This window comes from Ranitomeya imitator, chromosome 5, assembly GCF_032444005.1.
Source record: "Ranitomeya imitator isolate aRanImi1 chromosome 5, aRanImi1.pri, whole genome shotgun sequence".
Lineage (NCBI taxonomy): Eukaryota > Metazoa > Chordata > Amphibia > Anura > Dendrobatidae > Ranitomeya > Ranitomeya imitator.
Genome location: NC_091286.1, coordinates 552,516,049 through 552,539,349, shown reverse-complemented (window position 1 = coordinate 552,539,349; position 23,301 = coordinate 552,516,049). Strand labels below are relative to the sequence as shown.

General features: G+C 42.5%; 1 protein-coding gene across 1 annotated transcript in view; it reads right to left on the bottom strand.

Annotated features, from left to right (window-relative positions):
- SPSB4 (splA/ryanodine receptor domain and SOCS box containing 4) overlaps window positions 1-23,301 on the bottom strand; it is a 200,022-nt gene that overhangs the window by 22,520 nt on the left and 154,201 nt on the right. The gene's annotated exons all lie outside the window — the stretch shown is intronic.

Genomic DNA, 23,301 nt, shown 5'->3' with positions numbered 1-23,301 from the left:
GCCCACCTTGATGACCTCATGGACCAACCCACCCTGATGACCTCATGGATCCGCCCACGGACTTGCTCATTGCCCAACCCACTAACCAATAGAATGCATCCGATCTCTCCCATTTTAAAGCTAACCGAGCCCCCTTACAGGGGATATATAAACTTGTGTCCTGACTGAATAAAGCCCTTGGAGCTGAGCCATGAATTGATCAAGGAGAATTTACATCTGACTGTGTGTGTCATATGTTTATTTCTTTAGTGCGCACCTGATCAATATCCATTAGGCCAGGAGTAGGCAACAAGAGAGTGAACATTTTATTAATTGTTCAACCCAACACAAACTCCTTGCAGATGTTGTCCTTGGTGGGATTTCAACCCAGGACCTCAGTGCTGCAAAGCAACAGTGCTAACCACTGAGCCACCATTCTACTCTAGAAACAAAGCTAATAGGGAAAAACCCACGGTAATATGGCATGTGACTGACCAAGACACAGAGAAAAGACCTCTCTTTGCCTCCGTATGAAATCAGTGGAGATTGTAAATACTGTAAAGCCCCCCTACCCACTGACAGTTGTTCTTCCAAGAAAACTCATCTGAGGGTTCTTGTGTTCTCGATGCGAGATCATCTTCCAGACTCCATTGACAGCATCTTTTCTCAGTGCTGAACTAAAGGATTGGGCAGCTTTTTTCTAATGTGTATAGGTGCATTAAGGCCTCAGTTACCTCTTTGGTGTAGCGTTACACTAACATCTTGGAGATTGTATGGAATTATACAGTAGTAGGCTAGTATGCTCAAGGCTTAAGTTGACTTGTTCATCTTGGGATGTAATTAATACTGTAGTAGTTGGCACATAGGAACATTTGGATCAATTAGTTAACCACTGGTTACTTACAAAGCTAATTTACCATGTATTCCACTGTTTCATGATGGTCTGAAAAATTAAATCTGACCTAATACCTATAGTAACATAGTAACATAGTTAGTAAGGCCGAAAAAAGACATTTGTCCATGCAGTTCAGCCTATATTCCATCATAATAAATCCCCAGATCTACATCCTTCATAGTAACATAGTTAGTAATAGTAACATAGTTAGTAAAAAAATTTTTATTACAGTGCACTCGTTCTATGATCTGGTTTCCAAAAACAGATTGAATTGAAATCAGTGCAAGTTGTCTTTTAACCCTTTATGTGAATACGTTTCAGTGTCAGCGAAGCACATTTCAGATGCCAAATGTTGCATTTTGCTTGATTGCCTTGCCTGGCCTTGCTTTCACCTATGTATGTCAAGCAATGTATTGCATTCAATAGATTAAATAGCTTTTCTTTTTCACAAATGAATTAGGAATATTAGCATCCCAGGCTTTTGCTAATGGTGCAAAGGCTTACTTGACCTTTAGATTTCACCTTTTAAATATCACAATGAATTTTACATTTTTCTGCCTGAATTGTAATAACATGTCAGTCCTTGGAAAATTCATCTGTTTCCTCTTCAAGACACTTTCAGCAAAGATTTGTTGATGGGAAATTGTTAAATTTAACAAACACCCATAAATTTATGGCAAAGCTCTTATTATTTTAGTTTCGCATTAAGGCAGCTCTTTGCTCACCAGTTCTTGGTGGTGCTCATCAATTTCTGTAGTGAAAAGTTGACTTTTACATGCCTCAACTCTCTATTAGACTAAACAATCTATGGGTCGCTGAACACAAAGGGAAATCCTATATAACAGGATGTTTTGTTTTTTTTTTTAATAGAATACTGTTTGACCTTCCTTTCCTGTGGATGACCTTGACAAAATTTTCTCTATGCTCTGCCATCTTCAGCTTACCATTTTGAGTAGAATAGTTTTGGTCGGCAATATAAGTTTAACCAGAAACATGATTTAGTTGAATATTAATATTATTATAATTATTTATTTTTTATAGCACCATTTATTCCATGGAGCAATATCTGGTTTCTTATTGTTCTGGCTGAGCGTCCTTGATCTTTATACCATTTTAATTACTTTTACATTGTTGTTTTTTCTGCTATTTTACCTGATTATACTAATCATTTTGATGATGTCATAATGAACTGTTGATGTCATAATCATTTTGATGATGTCACAATGAACGGATGATGTCATAATCATTTTGATGATGTCATAATGAACGGATGATGTCATAATCATTTTGATGATGTCATAATGAACTGATGATATCTTAATCATTTTGATGATGTCATAATGAACTGATGATGTCATAATCATTTTGATGAGGTACGTAATCTAATAAATTTAATTGGACTTTCTTATACGTGAATTTTGACTTATTGGTCGGCGGTTTCCCTTCTGTTTTTTTCTGTTCATTTTCCGACTGTCCATAACTTACTCTAGGTCCTTATATTGTTGGTGGCTATTCACTATTCATTATTCTTCCCATCCACTAAATCTTGGAAGCACAATTATTCTCCTGCCACCACCAATTATTCCTTTGTATCTATTTACATTCTATGCATACACACACACACACACACACACACATACACACACACACACATACACACACACCCACACACACACTGCTCGGCAAGATGTCAGTTAAGGTACAAGAGGAATGATTACAGCTCGGTCACTGTCTGGTGAGCGGTGACTGTAACCTCTCCCTACACCATCCTGATGACTGGGAGAAAGTGGCTCCAAGGAAAATATAAGTTCATTTTCTCCCTGTAGCCTATGTTTCAGTAAACCTGCCAGACATGATTTGAATGCTAATTACCAGCCTTTTGCCAGTAGTCAGTTGTTTAGTAGCCTGTTTACACAGGCAGATTGCGCTTTAGATGTGCACCGAGTGACCTGTAATCAATCGTTCAGTGCGGATAGGCTGTTATTGTATTTGGCAGAGCTGGTCCAGTTTATACATTAAGATGCGCTGGTAAGTTGGTCTTTAGGACTAACGAAAAGATAATTTCACAAGCGTTTTGCTAATTTGTCATGGAATCAGCAGTCTGTTTCGACTGCATGATTATCGCGAAATGAACGTTCCCAAGAACACTTGTTCACAATAATCATGCAGTGTAAACGCTCTTTAAAGGAAGTCTGTCGGCATAAAATGAGTGTTCACGCCAAGTACAGGCGCTTGCTGCACCCTTGTTGAGGCCAAACAATTAAGTGCACCATCCCGTCTACTTGTTTTCCATCTATTTTCGCCCTTCTCTAGCTTTATAATTCCAGAGCTGTCAATCAAATAAGAGTGGGGGTTGAGATAGAGCGAAAACAAGTTGGTAGGAAAATGTACTTCAATGTTTGGCCTAAGGGTTCATCAGGAGCATTTAATTGATAAGAACAGTCATTCTGTACTGACAAACTTCTTTAACCCCTTCACCCCAAAGCCTGTTTTCACCTAAGTGACAGGGCCAATTTTTACAATTCTGACCACTGTCACTTTATGAGGTCATAACTCTGAAACGCTTCAACGGATCCTGGTGATTCTGACATTGTTTTCTCGTGACATATTGTACTTCATGATAGTGGTAAAACTTCTTCGATATGACTTGCATTTATTTGTGAAAAAAACAAAAATTTGTCGGAAATTATGAAAATTTAGCAATTTTCAAACTCAGTTTATATGCCCTTAAATTAGAGAGTTATATCACATAATATAGTTAATAAACAACATTTCCCACATTTCTGCTTTACATCAGCACAATTTTGGAAACATAATTTTTTTTTGTTAGGACGTTATAAGGGTTAAAAGTTGACCAGCGATTTCTCATTTTTGCAACAAAATTTGCAAAATCATTTTTTTACGGACCACCTCACACTTGAAGTGACTTTGAGGGGTCTATATGACAGAAAATGCCCAAAAGTGACACCATTCTAAAAACTGCACCCCTCAAGGTACTCAAAACCACATTCAAAAAGTTTATTAACCCTTCAGGTGCTTCACAGGAATTTTTTGAATGTTTAAAAAAATTGAACATTTAACTTTTTTTTCACAAAATTTTTACTTCAGGTCCTATTTGTTTCATTTTACCAAGGGTAACAGGAGAAATTGGACCACAAAAGTCGTTGTACAATTTGTCCTGAGTACGCCGATACCCCATATGTGGGGGTAAACCACTGTTTGGGCACATGGCAGAGCTCGGAAGGGAAGGAGCGCCATTTGACTTTTCAATGCAAGATTTGCTGGAATTGAGATCGGAGCCCATGTCACGATTGGAGAGCCCCTGATGTGCCTAAACAGTGGAAACCCCCACAAGTGACACCATTTTGGAAAGTAGACCCCCTAAGGAACTAATCTAGATGTGTGGTGAGCACTTTGAACCTCCAAGTGCTTCACAGAAGTTTATAATGTAGAGCCGTAAAAAAAAATTTATATTAATTTTCACAAAAAATGATCTTTTTGCCCCAAATTTTTTATTTTCCCAAGGGTAAAAGGATAAATTGGACCCCAAAAGTTGTTGTGCAATTTGTCCTGAGTACGTCGATACTTCATATATGGGGATAAACCACTGTTTGAGTGCATGGCAGAGCTCGGAAGGGAAGGAGTGCCATTTGACTTTTCAATGCAAAATTGGCTGGAATTGAGATCGGACGCCATGTCGCATTTGGAGAGCCCCTGACGTGCCTTAACAGTGGAAACCCCCCACAAGTGACCCCATTTTGGAAAGAAGACCCCCTAAGGAACTTATCTAGATGTGTGGTGAGCACTTTTAACCCCCAATTGTTTCACTAAAGTTTAGAATGTAGCATTGTGAAAATTAAAAAAATCATTTTTTCTTTCCACAAAATGATGTTTTAGCCCGCAATTTTTTTTTCCCCAAGGGTAACAGGAGAAATTGGACCACAAATGTTATTGTCCAATTTGTCCTGAGTACGCTGATACCCCACATGTGGGGGGGAACCACCGTTTGAGTGCATGGCAGAGCTCGGAAGGGAAGGAGCACCGTTTGAAATTCAGACTTAGATGGAATGGACTGCAGGTGTCATGTTGCATTTGCAGAGCCCCTGATGTACCTAAACAGTAGAAACCCACCACAAGTGACCCCATATTGGAAACTAGACCCCCCAAGGAACTTATCTAGATGTGTTGTGAGAGCTTTGAACCAACAAGCGTTTCACTACAGTTTATAACGCAGAGCCGTGAAAATGAAAAATATTTTTTTTTCCACGAAAATGATATTTTATCCCCTATGTTTTTATTTTCCCAAGGGTAACAGGACAAATTGGACCCCAAAAGTTGATGTCCAACTTGTCCTGAGAACGCTGATACCCCATATGTTGGGGGGAACCACTGTTTGGGTGCACGGCAGAGCTCGGAAGGGAAGGAGCGCCATTTGAAATGCAGACTTAGATGGATTGGTCTGCAGGCGTCATGTTGCATTTGCAGAGCCCCTGATGTACCTAAACAGTAGAAACCCCCCACAAGTGACCCCATATTGGAAACTAGACCCCCCAAGGAACTTATCTAGATGTGTTGTGAGAGCTTTGAACCAACAAGTGTTTCACTACAGTTTATAACGCAGAGCCGTGAAAATAAAAAATATTTTTTTTTCCACGAAAATGATATTTTATCCCCTATGTTTTTATTTTCCCAAGGGTAACAGGACAAATTGGACCCCAAAAGTTGTTGTCCAACTTGTCCTGAGAACGCTGATACCCCATATGTTGGGGGGAACCACTGTTTGGGCACACAGGAGAACTCGGAAGGGAAGGAGCCCTGTTTTACTTTTTCAAAGCAGAATTGGCTGGAATTGAGATCGGACGCCATGTCGCGTTTGGAGAGCCCCTGATGTGCCTAAACAGTGGAAACCCCCAATTATAACTGAAACCCTAACCCCAACCCTAACCCTAGCCCTAACCCCAGCCCTAGCCCTAACCCTAGCCCTAACCCTAGCCCTAACCCTAGCCCTAATGGGAAAATGGAAATAAATACATTTTTTTACATTTTATTATTTTTCCCTAACTAAGGGGGTGATGAAGGGGGGTTTGATTTACTTTTATAGCGGGTTTTTTAGCGGATTTTTAGGGTTGGCAGCCGTCACACACTAAAAGACGCTTTTTATTGCAAAAAATAGTTTTTGCATCACCACATTTTGAGAGCTATAATTTATCCATATTTTGGCCCACAGAGTCATATGAGGTCTTGTTTTTTGCGGGACGAGTTGACGTTTTTATTGGTAACATTTTCGGGCAGATGACATTTTTTGATCGCTTTTTATTCCGATTTTTGGGAGGCGGAATGAACAAAAACCAGCTATTCATGAATTTCTTTTAGGGGGGGCGTTTATACCGTTCCACTTGTGGTAAAATGGACAAAGCAGTTTTATTCTTCGGGTCAGTACGATTACAGCGATACCTCATTTATGTAATTTTTTTATGTTTTGGCTCTTTTACACAATAAAAACTATTTTATATAAAAAAATAATTGTTTTTGCATCGCATTATTCTGAGAGCTATAACTTTTTTATTTTTCTGCTGATGATGCTGTATGGTGGCTTTTTTTTTGCGGGACAAGATGACGTTTTCAGCGGTACCATGGTTATTTATATCCGTCGTTTTGATCGCGTGTTATTCCACTTTTTGTTCGCCTGTATGATAATAAAGCGTTGTTTTTTGCCTTGTTTTTTTTTTTTTTTTGCGGTGTTCACTGAAGGGGTTAACTAGTGGGATAGTTTTATAGAGCGGGTCGTTACGGACGCGGCGATACCAAATATGTGTACATTTATTTATTAATTTTTTTAAATAAATAAATGGATTTTTTTTATTTGGGGATTTTTTTTTATTTTTTTTTTACACATTCTATTTTTTTTTTTTTACTTTCTAACATTGTCCCAGGGTGGGACATCTCTGTATTAGATCAGATCGTTGATCTGACACTGTGCATAGCACACTGTCAGATCAACGATCTGACAGGCAGTTTAGGTGGCTTTCTGGCGCCTGCTCTCAGCAGGCGCCGGCTAGCCAGGTCACTTCATGACCCGGAAGGAGTCCGGCGGCCATCTTGGATCCGGGGACTCCTTCCGGGTCACCGGAGCAACGCGATCTCATTGCGTTGCTCCGGTGGGAGAGCGCAGGGAGCCCCCGTCCCTGCGCGATCCCCCTCTATGCCGCTGTCACTACTGACAGCGGCATCAGAGGGGTTAAATGCCCGCGATCGGCGATAGCGCCGATCGTGGGCATTGCTGAGGGGTGTCAGCTGTCATATATAGCTGACACCCGCACCCGATCACCGCGGCGCTCAGCGCGAGACCGCGGTGATCGGTGCGCCGTACTAGTACTGCTGCTGGCACTAATGCAGTGCCGGCAGCGCAGTACTAGTACGGCGCATGTCACGAAGGGGTTAACACTGCATGATACATTTTTATTATGTATACTCCTTCTCGCATGAAAAGCGCCATGGAATAAAGAGCACTATAATAATAAATAATAATAATAATAATAATAATAATAAATACACTATACAATTTAGCAACAATAGATGAACTGGCCAGTGAGATCTACTGCTTATCTGCGGATCATCACGTCAGAGCCAGAGGGCAACAGGATACAAAATGATATATCAATAGGACACCATAGAATAGCCATAATTGACACCATAGAATAGCCATAATTTACACCATAGAATAGTCAAAAAAAAAATTCCAACTTTTTACTTAAAAGTCAAACAAAATTACATTTTGAAGACCCATTTTAAAGAAGAGCAAGCAATATTAACATTTCATGGTATTTGAAGATTCAACACAGATTTCGGTAGCTCCTGTAACTTCAAAGCATGTACGATTTCCTGGCGTTTATAGTTTACGTGCAGACATAAAGAGGAAATGAAGATGTAATTGCTTATTGATTCGAAGTTCTTGAAATCATCTATTTTTAAAGGACCTTTGCTGGGAGAAGGTTATTGGTCTTATGTGCACATTTGTCTGTGATCGAAGTTAAGAGATATCATTTGGATTGAATGGCGCAAGATACATTTTATAGAGCAAGTCACAAGGAAGCAATGACTGAACAATATACTGGCAAAAGAGATAAAAAATGATAATGGAATATCAGACATATACAAAATAAATCATCCATGAGTTTAAGAAGAACTCTTCCTGACTTGAGGAGATCCCCCAGATAACGTTCTCTCGGTGGCAAGAGAGTACATGACTGACTAAGATGGCATGATAGAAGAGCTACATGCCAAGGGTTTTGCGCATGAAGCCACATGTTGTTAGAAGCACTGAAGGACCATAGACATAGCAGTTTAAAGTTGACCAAAATTAACATTTTAAACCAAAATAATTTGGCGCCCAGTAAAAACTTAAGAATTGTTTTAGCCGAACAATAGTAAACTGTCATTGTTTGAAAATATTTTTTTTGCCTGAAAGTTGGATGAAAGATCTATGTGGAAAGAATATTCCTATAGATATTGTTTGTGTCCCTGAATATGTATGGCCATGTATGGTTATAAGAGACTATAAGGAGCAACATGGACTACAATGCATATAGCTGTGTTGGCATTACAATAGTTCCCTATACGATTGTTCAACAAGCAAGAAAGTACTATGTTGTAATTTTTCCATTTTCCTCTTGTAATTCAGGGTATTCCCAATAATTAATTAGATAATTTATTTCTTCTTAGGCAGTTTGCACAGCTGAGAAGGTTGGAATTGGTAAAGATATTGTTAAAGAAAGAGATTAGTTTCAGTTGCTGAAGCAGAATACAGCCCTGTAGTCTGCTATTTTGACCAAACATGCAGATTAGACTAACGTCAGCCGAACCTGCCGATACCATAGGGTTGGGCCGACAGTTGGGGAAGTTAAGGATGCGGCTTGCCCAACTTGCCGATCCTTTTCTTCTCCCTTTTATCCTAGAGATGTCTGGCAGCAACTTTCTCGTAGATATATGATGCTGCATCATGGAAATTGCGACAAAGGATACTTTTTCATGGGGTTGTCCACTATTAGGACAAACCCTTCTCGATCTGAATATTTTCCCTTAGTAAAATAACAACATTTATAGTCACCTCCTGTGTCAGTGCCATTCCAGCGATGTCGGCACTTGCATTTCCGCGGCTCACATGAGGTTGTCACATCACGAGTCCTGCACCCAATCAGTGTTGGCGTCACCGCTCCCACCTTCAGACGTATAAGTAATCAAAAGGAAGTGAAAACTGCGGTATGCGGCTCACTTCCTCTTGATTACTTATATGTCCGACGGTGGGAGCGGTGACGCCAACACTGATTGTGCACAGAGCGCATGTGACGTAATAACCTCACGTGAGCCCTAGGAGAGAAAGTGCCGACACAGCTGGAATGGTGCCGACACGGGAGGGGAGTATAAATGTTGCTATTTTAATAGGGGCAAACATTCAGATCCTAGTAGTGGACAACCCCTTTAAATATGTACTTGATAAACAACCATCCTGTAATTAATGCACTTTAATGGACCTTCTATAAAATGGTAAAAGTTTAATCCTTTACTGAAGACTATGCTGATACAATATTCCGCCCCCCACCTGAGTAAAATAATATCATCTATATTCACTTCTGGTGTATTCCAGCGGGGGCAGCACTGGCTCTCCTGTGGCTTGTATGACATTGCTATGTCACTCGACCCCTGCAGCCAATCAGCAGCTGCTTCCCTTCCCCTCCCAATCTGACATCTGGGGGAAGTCAGAGGCAGCCGAATCTTTAACTTCCCCCAGACTAATAGATAAAGGAGATTTGACGTTTCCGAGTAGCCCGCACTGCTGTATGAAGGAAGAAGTTCCGGAGTGGAATAGCAATTTTGTAGCTTTGTTTTTACGCATTTCGTGCTCTCACCAAGCTCTACTGCTATGTAGTTTGTTTCTGAAAAAGGGCTTGGTGCGAGCACAAAACGCGTAAAAATAAAAACTAACTGCAAAATTGCTATTCCAAGAGAATAACCTACTCAAAAAGAAGCAGTCATAAGTCCAGATAAATGCAAATTACAAAAACCTTTATTCATCACAACAGGTAAAAAACAGCAGATGGGAAAATTCTCCGTGCCACCCTCAGCACATACAAAAAGGACAGGAGTGGGTGTATATAGGTATATCAGTACCAACAACACAAATCGTGACTGTGTAAGGTGCACATCAATAAGTCAGTACAACTATTTGCATTTCAGTACTAGTAATTATTCTCAGCAAAAGGAACAGATATATACGATATACATACTGGTCAATGTAAAGACAAAAGTGTACAGGCACCCCACACCCATCCACCCCGACGCGCGTTTCGGCAAATGTCTTCCTCAAGGAAGGAATTGCTATTCCACTCTGGAACTGCTTCCTTCATGCAGCAGCGCGGTCTACTCTGAAACGTCAAATCTACTTTTTCTATTAATCGATATACAAAAGAGGCTCTACCTTCATTTGCAGACAAGGCTGCAGCAGCTGCAAGATTCATGGGCAATTATTGGACTTGTGACACAATCACAACCCTTTCAGGTGAGCAACTCCATAACTCCATGTCACCTGTACCCTTAAATATCACCCTATGTGTGCTTCTCCCTCACTCCTTTTTTTTACTTCCTCCAGATGTCAGATTTGTCGAAATGAGGGAAGCAGTTGCTGATTGGCCGCAGGGCTGACGGAAGCACTGGCACCGGAGGCGAGTATAGCTGTTATTATTTTACTTGGGGTGAAGAACATAGTGAATCGGAAGGGTTTTCCATTTTGTGCAAAATTATTAGGCTGTTTTGAAAAATTTGACACAAAAATTTGGCAAAGGATGTCACCAGAAAAACAAAAAATAGTACCGTAACTTAAATAAAAAACGCAAATAATGAATTGGGGCCAAGATGTCTACTATGAGATGGGTTTTTCTACAGCATCGTTGCCAGCTTACATTACTGTCTTCTTTCCAACATGAATGGTGAGATCAATGCGTCTTGACAATTCTACTGCTGCTGCTTCACAGGTTTCTGATACCGCTATGGATTTAGTATTAGTTTTCTGAAACAACGGGCCTCCCAATTGAGAAGTCTGGAATGGTTAAATTATTCATGAGATGTACCCACGGCAACCTCAACGGCTGCAGAAAGGTCAGTGGTTTTTGTGTGCGCCAAAGGAAAAGGCATATATTATTAAGTGCTCCCTTTGAGTTATTTGAAAGAAGTGCAATTATGCCCCTGTTTGCATTGTTCTCCAAACCTACTTCATTAAAAAGAAGATGACTGATTAAAATGTCCAGAAATGAATCAATCTACTTTACACAAAGATTATTTTAGCTTGAAGTGAGTCGGGTTGGCCTAAAATGGCAGCAATCTACTTGGCCTTGAGTTTTCCCGATATTATAAAGCCATAGGGAGCACTTTTCTTTAATGTTGCGCAAACTGCAAAGTTTGCAGGTGCAATTACACGGCCTCAAGCCCATAGTAAAAACACCATCCCCGTGCAATACAATGTACATGTGTAGATGAGTATGGCAATACGTATAGCTTTACCAGGACATTGAGAACAGGCAGGTAGGTTATTGCGCTACAATGCTGATGCTACAGCCGCCAGCAAATCATTGTCTTTAGGACTCGCTCACACTGGTGTATACATCGGACAAGTGCTATATGATGTTTTATTAGACTGTAGAGACAAAACAAACATAACTAAGACACTAAGGATATTCAGATCGCACTCAGCCAGGCAAATCAATGAGTGCATAGAAATCAGTGCAGTCTGATTTTCGCTGACTCACACAATGGAGAAGATAGACAAATTTTGTTCTCCATCTTTTTCTGACAGTGTGCTCAGGAGAGAATCGGATCACAATAAGCTGACACTCGGTTCAAATGCTGACAAGAGTTTGATCCGAGTGTAATTTACATAATCAATCCCATTCTCTCGAATGAGAAAATATACGGTTGTGTGACCCCGGCCTTGAGGGTATGCCCACACACACATCAGACTCGTTTAAGACATTTTTGCAAATGAAAAATCCATTGGGATTGTTTCTGCAGCATTTGCCTTCAGTCAGTGCTGAACTGATGGGTACCATTACCACTGTAGGGTACATCTTTTTTTATTGCTCCAATATGTTACATGCTCAGAATCCATATTGCTTTTTCTACAGTTTCATGTTTTACATTTTCTTCTCTATGGTGTCATTAACTCACCTGCTCCTACTCCAGCTCCCATTTGTGTCCTGTCATCACTGCTACAATTGCTGAGGTGCCTGACAGGGACGACTGGTGATAAAGGTGAGAGCCACTTATTCAGCATGACTGAAAGTGCAACTGTGCAAGCATGATCGAAACCTCAATGGCCAAAACGGTGGTCTCACTGCGGCTCAGTCAATGGATTCAAATGGTACTCCGACACTCTGTTTAAGTCATTAGTCTCGTTACCTATATTAACTAGAACATACTTTTTAGATCCTACCCAGGTGTGATTTTGGTTTTCCATTTGAAGGACAAACCCGGCTTTTCCGTTGACCATTCTTCTGACTAACCCCATGGATGACCTCACTGGTTTCACCATTGGACTTAGGCTACGTTCACATTAGCGTTGCGCCGCCGTGCGTCGGCGACGCAACGCGCGACGCGCGCTAAAACGCGCGCAAACGCGTGCAAAAACGCGCGCGTTTTGCGACGCGTGCGTCGTTTTCCGACGAAAATCGGACGTACAGAAAATGCTACATGTAGCGTTTTCTTGCGTCCGACGCTAGCGTCGGAAACGACGCACGTGGCGAAAAACGCCACCAAAACGACGCACGCGTCCCCTATGTTAAACATAGGGGCGCGTCGCCGCTGCGTCGCCGCTGCGTCGCCGGCGCAACAGCGACGCACATTGGCGGAACGCCAATGTGAACGTAGCCTATCTGATTCCTCCAGGCCTTCTTGTCAATCTCCTGCAACATTTTTTCTTTCATTAGTCCTTTGGATCATTTTTTTGTTGTCTTTGTCTCTAAAGGTACCGTCACACTTAGCGACGCTGCAGCGATACCGACAACGATCCGGATCGCTGCAGCGTCGCTGTTTGGTCGCTGGAGAGCTGTCACACAGACAGCTCTCCAGCGACCAACGATCCCGAGGTCCCCGGTAACCAGGGTAAACATCGGGTAACTAAGCGCAGGGCCGCGCTTAGTAACCCGATGTTTACCCTGGTTACCAGCGTAAAAAAACAAACAGTACATACTTACATTCAGCTGTCTGTCCCTTGCCGTCTGGTTCCTGCACTGACTGCTGGCCGTAAAGTGAAAGTGAAAGCACAGCACAGCGGTGAGTCACACAGCGGTGACTCACCGCTGTGGCGGTGCTCTGCTTTCACTTTACGGCCAGCAGTCAGTGCAGGAACCAGACGGCAAGGGACAGACAGCTGAATGTAAGTATGTACTGTTTGTTTTTTTACGCTGGTAACCAGGGTAAACATCGGGTTACTAAGCGCGGCCCTGCGCTTAGTTACCCGATGTTTACCCTGGTTACCAGTGAAGACATCGCTGAATCGGTGTCACACACGCCGATTCAGCGATGTCTGCGGGGAGTCCAGCGACCAAATAAAGTTCTGGACTTTCTTCCCCGACCAGCGATCTCCCAGCAGGGGCCTGATCGCTGCTGCCTGTCACACTGGACGATATCGCTAGCGAGGACGCTGCAACGTCACGGATCGCTAGCGATATCGTCTAGTGTGACAGTACCTTAACTCTTTAGTTCTTATCAGTCTCATTTACTTTTCCCTTAGCTGGCTCCACCGGTAAGTAATAGTGGTGAACGAATATAATTGTTACTCGATATTTCCCGAGCACGCTCGGGTGACCTCCGAGTATTTCTTAGTGCTTGGAAATTTAGTTTTCATCGCCGCAGCTGAATGATTTACATCTGTTAGCCAGCATAAGTACATGTGGGGGTTGCCTGGTTGCTAGGGAATCCCCACATGTAATCAAGCTGGCTAATAGATGTAAATCATTCAGCTGAGGTGAGGAAACCTAAATCTTCAAGCACTAAAAAATATTCAGAGGACACCCGAGCGTGCTCGGGAAATCTCGAGTACAGAGTATATTCGCTCATCACTAGTAAGTAATACTCACCAGACGCAACAAATGGGCCCAGGTCTCTGTTTAAGGACATAGGGGGAAAGCCTTAAGGTACCGTCACACTTAGCGACGCTGCAGCGATACTGACAACGATCCGGATCGCTGCAGCGTCGCTGTTTGGTCGCTGGAGAGCTGTCACACAGACCGCTCTCCAGCGACCAACGATGCCGGTAACCAGGGTAAACATCGGGTAACTAAGCGCAGGGCCGCGCTTAGTAACCCGATGTTTACCCTGGTTACCATCGTTAAAGTAAAAAAAACAAACGCTACATACTTACCTACCACTGTCTGTCCCCGGCGCTCTGCTTCTCTGTACTGGCTGTGAGCGCCGGGCAGCCGGAAAGCAGAGCGGTGACGTCACCGCAGTGCTTTCCGGCCGCTGTGCTCACAGCCAGACCAGAAAAGCAGAGCGCTGGGGACAGACACCGGAATGTAAGTATGTAGCGTTTGTTTTTTTTACTTTAACGATGGTAACCAGGGTAAACATCGGGTTACTAAGCGCGGCCCTGCGCTTAGTAACCCGATGTTTACCCTGGTTACCAGCGAAGACATCGCTGAATCGGTGTCACACACACCGATTCAGCGATGTCTGCGGGGAGTCCAGCGACGAAACAAAGTTCTGGACTTTCTTCCCCGACCAACGACATCACAGCAGGGGCCTGATCGCTGCTGCCTGTCACACTGGACGATATCGCTAGCCAGGACGCTGCAATGTCACGGATCGCTAGCGATATCGTCTAGTGTGACGGTACCTTTAGACCCTGCTAAGCAAACTGGCTAACGGGCTAACACCAAGCCTTACCGTGTAAGACACCTTTGACACTTAGGGTAAGTGTCCACATTCAGGATTACATCCGGATTAGCTGCGGATTGAACGGTGCATACAACTGCCAGATGTTACAGCATAATGGAGGGGATTTTATGAAATCCTGTCTCCACTATGCGTGCGAACACGCATCCGGACGTGCGGCGAGTCTTTTTAGAACGCAGCATGTCCGTTTACCTTGCAGCGATGCTGCGTTGCCGCAAGGTAAATCACAGGGCCCTATGAATGGGGTGCGGAGATTCCAGATGTGTGCAATGAACACATCCGGAATCACCACGCGTATAGAAGGGGGCGGCGCTTTGAGCAGAGCGAGTTTTCCGCTCCGTCCAAAGCGCCGGCAATCCGGAACGTGAAACCTTACCCTTAGATTTCTTCATTGGAGATGGAGGATGTGTCCTAAAAATGGTTTACACTGCAGAAACGTGCAACGTTTTTTTAAGATTTTTAACAATGAGAAAAAAATGCAATATAAAATATGGAAAAAAAAGTTTTCCATATGAAGTTCTGGACACATTTCTTATAACTGTTTTTTAAGAAAAAAAAAAAGAGAAAACCAAGAAGTCATTCTTTGCATTTAACCTGTGGTGTTCTTACAGGGTTTTGTTGTATATCTTTAATGGTCAATGTCATTGTATAGATTTAGCAACCATGAAATGTTCTTTTTTCACTTCCTGGGAAAGACTGATATAACGGTTTATGGCTTCATTCAAGCACTGCATTGTGCCAGTGTTTAATAGTCTGTATCCGCACATAGCATCCAATCCCAATTGTGTGTGTGGTTCAGTAGCACTGCAGCAGTCCGGATGAAGTACATCCATCTAAATTAAGCCATACACAAAATTGTGGTTGTTGTGTAGGATCACATTATTTCTAAATTCATTCCAGCCCATTTTTTCTCACCCGCCATGTGGATGTAAATGCCTTTGTATCTGTAAAAGTAGTATCCAGCAAATCATTTACAGATTATGACCTCTCTTTGGCCAACAGAGTTATTTACAGTCCTACCAAGACCCTGCCATAAAGCCAGCTCAACAAACAAGAAAGGCTATTCACAAAGTATGGCTTTATACTTCCACTATAGCACAAAGGTCATACTATAGAGCTTGTAAAAACAGGGCAAAGTGGTCCATTAGACAAAATGTCACTGCATATACCCTGTGCACTATGCCCTAATCTAAAGGAGTGTCGCTGACCAATGCATTACCTTCCCCCAACGCAAGTAGACGGAGCAGCTCGGCAAGTGAGTACTTCCAGCCGGTGGCCACCGCCACCAACACCAATAACAGCTGATCGGCAGGAATGTTGGCTGTCGGACTGTGGCCGATTAAACATTGATAACCTATCCTAAGGATAGATCATCAATGTAAAAGTAGTGGACAACCTCTTTAAGTCTACCTTGAACCTTACAAACAATGAAATTGCCTACAGCTCCTATGCAAACATATGTATCACAGTGGTAACAAACTACAAACAGACTATGTGTAGTCTGATCTTGACGACATACTCCTTTGTATTTGTAAAGATCCTTTTACACTGACAGATTTTGGGCCATAATGAGTGCTGCTCAATACGATAACAAGCCCATTAGAACTCATTTAAAGGTCCAGCTACACAGGGCAACGCAAAATATTTGTGAACCAATGATCTACAGCTAGCATGTGATTTGTATACCTGCGGTGACGTGTCAACTAGTGCAAGTGTATTGAGTGAGACCGACAAGTTTAGTCGGAATGTCGCCAGAAGTACACACTGAGCTTGCACTGGGGACTGAATCTCACTCCATCTACTGGGATATTTGTAATTCTATGTTTGGTAAGTGTAATGTAATGGCAAATTGTAGCCATTTTCACATAAAGTTTCCCTTTTTATACCGGCCTTTATATATCACAGTCTCAGTATCTGCACCTCAATTGTGACAATAGTAACTACTCACGGACAGGCCGTGAGACAGTATAGTCAAACGTTCCTGGGTCAGATACCAAGAGAGCATGTAGTCAACTAAGGGAAAAGACAAAGTTGAAGTCAGGTCACATTCTGAGGTCAGAATACCAGGAAGCTAGCAAATCAGAGCAAGGGAGCTAGCCAAATGGATGATCAGAATGAGGTCCAAGGTCAGGCAGCAAAAAATCAACAAACAGAATGCAAAAATACAAGGCAAGCCAGTGAGCAGATGCCAAGTCTGGCAAAAGTCTGGGAATGACAGCTCAGATAAGTAGCTGGGTAATTACCTGGAACAGGGAACATCTAAAAGAAGGACTTCCCAGATTCAAATTGGATGTCTGAGCTGTCCACCAAAACACTGAAAGCTCAGCACACCCCTGCACCAGATTGGACGACTGAGCTGTCAGTCACCACGTCGAAGACACAATAAGTGGAAGAATCCTGGCATCCATATCAGCCACATGTACATGTCAAATGAAGTTGTTTTGAACAGCCAACAGTTTTGCTTTTATTAGAATGTTCAATTTCTAGTATATATGGCACATACTGACATTTTTCACTAAGATCATCATGATTTTACTATTTATATAATGAAGGATCAACTAGGTTGCTACCCATGTAGAATATGGATGTAAATTATCAGTGAGCACCATGGATGCTGCTGGCAGCTTGTCCCAGAGGTGTAGCTCATTGTCTAATACGGGATATCAGCAGTGCAGGTGTCTCGTTATTTGGACATACCCTTACTTCTCAAGGGAAATAAGCCACCACTAAAGACAACATATTATTTCCCTCAACCTAGTAAGAACAAATGCATGCTCAGTTGACCTAGGCACATGTGTATATACTGAGGGCAGGGGTTGGGGCATCGCAGCAATAGTCAGACATCTATTGAAGGTGTAAGGCCATCTTTAACACAGATTGGGACTAACCTGAGTTAAGGTTGCTCTGTCTGTGGGCTCCAAAGCAGGTCATGAGTTGCCAACAACCAAGGCAAGGCAAGTATTTTGTTCTCCCTAACCCATAAACTGCTAGCAGTCTCCGGGTCCTTTCCACTAGTCCAGTACCGTCCCAGTCCCTCATTCCCCAGATTCTAATCTTGGTCCTCTTCATATGCAGAGTGTAGCAGCCAAGATGACTTTGATATCGACTGCTCTGCTGTGCTCTGCACAATTCCATATTTCATTACACTAAACTCAGCCTCAGTCATCTCGGTGGCGGCTTTTACAGAACATAGCTGTTGTGATGACTTTGTCATTAGCGGTTGTGCTCTGCAGAGACAGATACCAAGGTGACAAAGCTCTCAGTATAATGTATTCAATGAGAAAGCAAGCATATATTTAATAGTAGATGGTGGCCCGATTCTAACACATCGGGTATTCTAGAATATGCATGTCCACGTAGTATATTGCACAGCCCACGTAGTATATTGGCCAGCCATGTAGTATATTGCCCAACCACGTAGTATATTGCCCAGCCACGTAGTATATTCCCCAGCCACGTAGTATATTGCCCAGTCACATAGTATATTGCCCAACCACATAGTATATTGCCCAGCCACGTAGTATATTGCCCAGCCACATAGTATATTGCCCAGCTACGTAGTATATTGCCCAGCCACGAAGTATATTGCCCAGCAATTAGTATATTGCCCAGCCACGCAGTATATTGCCCAGCCACGTAGTATATTGCCCAGCTACATAGTATATTGCCCAGCCACGTAGTATATTGCCCAGCCTCGTAGTATATTGCCCAGCTACATAGTATATTGAGACTGAACCAAAGGATCCATTTTGTCTCCCAGATGAAATCTGCTTCTGCACAGCAAACTTGACATTTCCTTTTATAGAAGTAATCACGCGCGCATTTCTCCTTGATATTGTAGCCTTTCACCCACATACCAGATATTGTAACTTTTCACTAGTATAGATTTGCTTTGTAAGTGATTATGAAATATGAGCGCTTGTGCGCATGTCTGTAAATGCCTAACTTCTTACTATATAAAGAAGGGGCAGCGCCCAGTGAGGCAGGCGTGCTCCGGGGCTACCCCTGTTTATGAACACACAACCTTTGTGCTGCGTGTCATTTACTTGGATTCCTCAATCCAGGAAGCCAGGGACGGAAGAGGACTCAACATTTCTTGGCGCCCGAAACAGGGACCCGAGGCGAGAGTGTCTACTCGAGATTCACCTACGGATACGGACAACGGAGATCTGGGATAATGGACGGCAAATGAATTGAAAAACCTGGCCAGGTAAGAGACATTATTAGTTCTCTTTTATCTGCCCTGTATTATCCGAAAGATCTCTACGAGCCGTGTCACGCTGGGTTAGTCTAGTAGTGAGTAGATACCTATAAAACTCGGGTTACCATATTGTATAGATTTATGAGTCCTGTCCCTGGCAGTGTGTGAACAAGTGTGAAGGTTGTGGCATGTTATGAAAGAAGGATAAAAGTACGTAGAACAATAAGCCGAAATTGTTAGGACAAGTCTTATTAGTGAAGTCAGCCTAACTGGGTCATGTGGTTGCGTCCTTTCGGGGAGACCTCCGCCCATGCTTGACTCTCTTTGAAAAACTTGTTCCTTCATTTTTGGATAAGAGTTTGATAGAATGAGCCCAGGACACGAGTCCATGAGCCTGGGACAAGTATGATAACAGAGACGGAGAGTTTGGTGATCTGTTTGGTGTTGCTGATCCTGTTTGCGTGCATTGTAGGAATCAAGTTTATTCTGCACATTAGAAAGAACGGAGCAAATCAGCCCTTCAATATCTTAGCTCCCTAGGAAAGAAGACAACGAGACATCACTCTAGTGAGGTGATTGTCCAAACGTCACCTAGGATAAGTGTAGCTATTATTGAAAAGAAAAATGGGAAATAAACAGACAAAATCCGTCTTAGGACAAGTAGAAGCAAAAGATATCATACAGGAAAGATGTGGAAAGACAGTCAGAAGGCAGATCAGAAGGGTAAGAGAAAAATTGGGAATTTCAGAAGCACTTATGTTTAGCACTGAATGGGAAAGACTGAGTAAAGAACGAGGTGGAATTATCAAAGACAATGGGTGGGAAGAAATCATACACTGTATGATAAAGGTCTCAAAAACAGCTAAAGAGGAGAATTGGAAGTATGATCCAGACACTTCCAAATGGAGTATGGGTACGGGAAAATGTTGTGCCACGACTCATTCAGTTCCTCCTCCTTACCTAGATCCGAATGTTCAACCATTTGTACCTTCTGAAGGAGGACAAACCAAACCAAATTTATATCCTGGGTTAAATGGGGTGGAAGGATGGGTGTGCAAAAATTGTGGCCAGCAGAATCCAGACTGGAGAACTGAATGTTCTGCCTGTGGGGCCCCCAGAGGTCATCAATTGTTAGCTCCTGTTAGGATAGTACCGAAACCCTTCAGAGAAACTGGTGTAGATGGAGCAATGGCAACTAGATATCACCAAACCCGACAATACTTCCCTTGGTCCCCCGCTGAAGGAATGTCTCTTCTACATAATGCACCAGATCCTACCCAGTACCCAGTTAGATTCGCACAGTATATACAGCAAATTATGCAGACTCATGCAGGAGTCTGGGCAGATGGAGAGGAATTATGTAGAATGAAAATGACTCCTGGTCTCTTCCAGGAACTGCTAACACATCTACAGGGACACAGGCCACAGGTGGGACAGGAGCTACAAGAGGGACAAGCGGGACAAGGTGCCTTACAAACGATAGAATCAGGAACACAATTTGTAGACCATTTAATAGTTTTCATGAGGCAGAAACAGAGGCAGAGAGGAACAACGGGAGTGGTGGCTCAGAGACTTGGACAATCGGTAGATGAATATTATCTAGGGGTAGAGAATAATTTTAGAGATGAAGGAATAGATCTAACCGCTCCAGGAATGATGAGGTTAATTACAAAAACCTTTATAGATGGATTGTCTCCAAAAGTAAAGGAAAAACTTAAGGCTGCAACTCCTGATTGGAGAACCTTGGAAGACCCACACTTGGCCAGGCAAAAAGCCGTAGGGATAGAGTTGGATTTAAGAGAAAATCATAAGCCTGTCAGAATAGCGCAAGCAAACACAACAGGTGGAAGGGCAAGACATAATTTTCCCTGTCATTACTGCAAGAAACCAGGACATTTCCAGAGAGAATGTAGAAAGAAGCAGGCAGACATAAAATCAGGAAAATTTGTACCAAAGAATAAGCCCTCAGACATCCAACAGACATCCATAGTGGATGGTCCCATACCAGATTCAGATTGACTCAATGTGTTACAAACTTCCCTACCAGCTAGAAGACCTATAATACAGGTGAATGTAGGGGGGAGAGAGATTCCATTCTTGATAGATACAGGTGCAACTTCCTCAATTTTGAATCAAGATTTTCTTCCAAACCCGGAAGATATTTCACAACAAACAACTTTGGCTGAGGGTTATGATGGGGTAATTCGAACACTACCATATACTGTGCCCCTAGAGGTCTCATTAGGACCTAAATGTTTTGCATCCAGATTTTTGTATGCCAGAGGTGCCCCAACATGTTTGTTGGGAACTGATGTCTTGAAGAAATTAGAAGCTAACATCAATTTTAGGGAAGATGGCACAGTCATGCTGACTATCCCTGATGATGCAGAAACATTAGAACAATATGTCAGAATTCAGGCTTTTGAGGATTATACTGAAGAAAAAGAGTACACCACAGATCTAGACCTCTCAACGGTCCCAGAAACACTGTGGGCACAGGGTGACACTGATGTGGGATTATTGCATATCTCTCCTGTAAAACTATCTGTGCAACCAGGAACTGTTCTCCCACAGCTCAGACAATACCCTGTGAGTGCCCAGCAGGAACTAGCGATTACAAAACAGATAGAGGGATATAGAGAGAAAGGGGTTTTGGTAGAGATACAATCACCTGCTAACACTCCTCTGTATCCAGTCAAGAGGAGAACTCTTGATAAGGGTTCTATGCCCAAATATCGTATGGTACATGATCTAAGAGAAATAAACAAAGTTCTAGATCCAATCACCCCAGTTGTACCCAATCCTCATACGTTACTATCACAGATACCAGCCAGTTCTCAAGTGTTTACTGTAATAGATCTTTCAAATGCATTTTTCTCGGTTCCTTTACACCAAGACAGTTGGCATTTGTTTGCATTTACATTTAAGGGCAAACAGTTGGCGTGGACACGCCTTCCACAGGGAATGATACACTCCCCTACTCTTTATTCAAATGCCCTACAAACAGTCCTTCAGAGGTTTGAACCCGAACCACAGGTAGTAATTTTGCAGTATGTGGATGACCTACTACTTTGCTGCCCAGATCTAGAAACTGCAGAAAGGTCCACTGTGAGTTTACTATGTTTCCTAGAAAAAGAAGGGTGTAAAGTGAATAGACAAAAGCTACAAGTTTGTCAGACCAAAGTGGTCATTCTAGGTCATTGCATTTCTCAAGGTAAAAAGCATCTTACACCTCAAAGAACTGAAGCAATAAGACAGATGAATGAGCCTAGAAATCATAAACAGCTACGAGCATTTTTAGGAATAGTGTCTCATTGTAGACAATGGATTATACATGCCAGTCAACTAATGCAACCACTGTATGACTGTGTAAAAAGTGAACCTTATTTGTTGACAAAAGAAGGTCAGATTTCGTTCCAACAATTAAAAGATGCCCTTGTTTCAGCTCCAGCGTTAGGGCTACCAGACTACACCAAACCGTTTCAGCTTATGGCTGCAGAAGTTGATTCCCATGCTACAGGAGTTCTTACCCAGAAGCATGCAGGGAAACAAAGACCAATTGCATATCTTTCAGCAAGGTTAGATCCCGTAGCTAGAGCAGCGCCAACCTGTGTACGTGTAGTTGTTGCTGTCTCACTATTGTTGGACAAAGCATCAGAAATTGTCCTAGAGCATCCACTCACAGTTCAAACTACACATGATGTTTATGGGATATTAAACCAGGTCCAACCAAAACACATCTCCATGGCCAGACATTTGCGGCTGCAGTGTTCTTTGCTGCTCCCCTCTACTATCACATTTGCAAGGCTTCAGACTCTCAATTTAGCTACACTGCTACCTCTCGAGTCTGAAGGGGGGAATAAGGACACTGATACACACACAAATTTTTTCCCTACAGACACACATGATTGTACAGAGCTCATTTTACAAGAAACGGTAGGCTTACCCAATGTATCCGAAACACCACTTCAAAATCCAGATTTAGAGCTGTTTATAGATGGTAGTAGGTTTGCAGATGACACAGGTAACTTCCATACAGGGTATGCAGTTGTGTCAGAATCTGAAACTCTCAAAGCAGAACCGCTTCCACCGAAACAATCTGCACAAGAAGCAGAACTAACAGCATTGATTGAAGCTCTAAAAATAGCTGAGAATCAGACAGCTAATATATACACTGATTCTAGGTATGCACATGGTATTGTGTTTGATTTTGGAGTAATCTGGAGAGCTAGAGGTTACATGACAGCGTCAGGACAACCTGTAAAACATGCTTCTCTGATCA